Source organism: Tachyglossus aculeatus, chromosome 5 (assembly GCF_015852505.1).
Source record: "Tachyglossus aculeatus isolate mTacAcu1 chromosome 5, mTacAcu1.pri, whole genome shotgun sequence".
Classification (NCBI taxonomy): Eukaryota; Metazoa; Chordata; class Mammalia; order Monotremata; family Tachyglossidae; genus Tachyglossus; species Tachyglossus aculeatus.
Genome location: NC_052070.1, coordinates 50,658,975 through 50,661,842, shown reverse-complemented (window position 1 = coordinate 50,661,842; position 2,868 = coordinate 50,658,975).

Sequence of the window (2,868 nt, the reverse complement as noted above, 5' to 3'; positions counted from 1 at the left end):
GCCATTATTATTATTATCATTATTATAACTGGGGCCAAAACCCTGATCCACTCACTCCCAGACCTTAGTTCTGTTCACTGAGCCCTGCTGCCCTTTTCATTCATTCAATTGTATTTATTGAGCACTTACTGTGTGCAGAGCACTGTACTAAGCGCTTGGGATGTACAAAGTCCCACACTTGGGTCTGTACCCCTTAAGCGCTTGAATACTCGCCCCACCCTCAGGTCCACACTACTTACTACAGATCCTTATAGTCTGCCCCTTCCCTTATCTGCAATTTATCTTAAAGTCTGTCTCCCCATTAAACTGTAAGCTTCTTGAAGACAGGGATTACCAACTCTATTATATTGTACTCTTCCAGTATGGATGATGGGATTTTCATCCAAAGGCAGGAAACAGGATGTCCTGGGGTAGAGTACATTAAATATAATAAACTGATCCCTGCCCACAGGAATTTATAATCAAAAAGGAAACAGAAATAGAGTAATTTATAGTTTAGAGGAGGAAGTACTTAAATAGAAGAATTTTTAAGTCCTCCTAAACAATCCAGCCTTTGTTAATAATAATAATAATGGCATTTATTAAGCACTTACTATGTGCAAAGCACTGTTCTAAGCACTAGGGAGGTTACAAGGTGATCAAGTTGTCCCACGGGGGGCTCACAGTCTTAATCCCCCATTTTACAGATGAGGTAACTGAGGCACAGATAAGTTAAGTGACTTACCCAATGTCATACAGCTGACAATTGGCAGAGCTGGGTTATGAACCCATGACCTCTAACTCGAAAGCCTGAGCTCTTTCCACTGAGCCACGCTGATCTACAATCAATCAATTGTATTTATTGAGTGCTTATTGTCTACAGAGCACTGTACTAAGCGCTTGGAAGAGTACAATATAACAGAGTTGGTAGACACATTCCTGCCCTCAACAAGCATACAGTTTAGGGAATGAGACAGACATTAATATAAATAAATACATTACGGATATTTGTATTAGTGCTGTTGGACTGAATGAGGGTAAATAAAGGATGCAAATCCAAGTGTAAGGGTAACGCAGAACAGGGTGGGAGAAGAGGAAATGAGGGCTTAGTTGGGGAAGGTCTTTTGGAGAAAATGTGATTTTAATAAGGTTTTGAAGGAAGGGAGAGTAATCATCTATCGCATATAAAGAGGGAAAGAGTTCCAGGCCAGCGACAGGATGTGAACAACAGGTTGGCAGTGAGATATACGAGATTGAGGTACAGTGAGTAGGTGCTGTCTCTATATGTTGCCAACTTTTACTTCCCAAGCACTTAGTACAGTGCTTAGCACACAGTAAGCGCTCAATAAATACAATTGAAAGAATGAATTAGAGGAGCAAAGTGTACAGGCTGGGTTGTAGTGGGAAGGCAGAGAGGTAAGTTAGGAGGGGGCAAGGTGATTGAGTGCTTTAAAGCCTATGATAAGGAGTTTCTGCTTAATGTGGGCAACCACTGGAGATTCTTGAGCAGTGGGGAAACGTGTACTGAATGGTTTTGTAGAAAAGTGACCCAGGCAGCAGAGTGAAGTATGGCCTAGAGTGGGGAGAGACAGGAGGCAAGGTGGTCAGAGAGGAGCCTGATGCAGTAATCGAGGCAGGGTGGGATATATGTTTAGATAACATGGTAGCAGCTTGGATGGAGAGGAAAGGGTGGATTTTAGTGATGCTGTGAAGGTTAAACCAACAGGATTTGGTGACAGATTGAATATGTGAGTTGAAAGAGAGAGATGAGCCAAGGATAATGCCAACGTATGGTGGTGCCGTCTACAGTATTAGGAAAGTCAGGCGTAGAATAGGGTTTAGGAGGGAAGGTAAGGAGCTCTCTTTTGGACGTGTTAAGTTTGAGGTGTTGGTGAGACAACCAAGTAGAGATATCCTGAAGGCAATCAATCAATCAATCGTATTTATTGAGCGCTTACTATGTGCAGAGCACTGTACTAAGCGCTTGGGAAGTACAAATTGGCAACACATAGAGACAGTCCCTACCCAACAGTGGGCTCACAGTCTAAAAGGGGGAGACAGAGAACAGAACCAAACATACCAACAAAATAAAATAAATAGGATAGAAATGTACAAGTAAAATAAATAAATAAATAAATAAATAGAGTAATAAATATGTACAACCATATATACATATATACAGGTGCTGTGGGGAAGGGAAGGAGGTAAGATGGGGGGATGGAGAGGGGGACGAGGGGGAGAGGAAGGAAGGGGCTCAGTCTGGGAAGGCCTCCTGGAGGAGGTGAGCTCTCAGCAGGGCCTTGAAGGGAGGAAGAGAGCTAGCTTGGTGGAGGGGCAGAGGGAGGGCATTCCAGGCCCGGGGGATGACGTGGGCCGGGGGTCGACGGCAGGACAGGCGAGAACGAGGTACAGTGAGGAGATTAGCGGTGGAGGAGCGGAAGTTGCGGGCTGGGCAGTAGAAGGAGAGAAGGGAGGTGAGGTAGGAGGGGGCGAGGTGATGGAGAGCCTTGAAGCCCAGGGTGAGGAGTTTCTGCCTGATGCGCAGATTGATTGGTAGCCACTGGAGATTTTTGAGGAGGGGAGTAATATGCCCAGAGCGTTTCTGGACAAAGATAATCCGGGCAGCAGCATGACGTATGGATTGAAGTGGAGAGAGACACGAGGATGGGAGATCAGAGAGAAGGCTGGTGCAGTAGTCCAGACGGGATAGGATGAGAGCTTGAATGAGCAGGGTAGCAGTTTGGATGGAGAGGAAAGGGCGGATCTTGGCAATGTTGCGGAGCTGAGACCGGCAGGTTTTGGTGACGGCTTGGATGTGAGGGGTGAATGAGAGAGCGGAGTTGAGGATGACACCAAGGTTGCGGGCTTGTGAGACGGGAAGGATGGTAG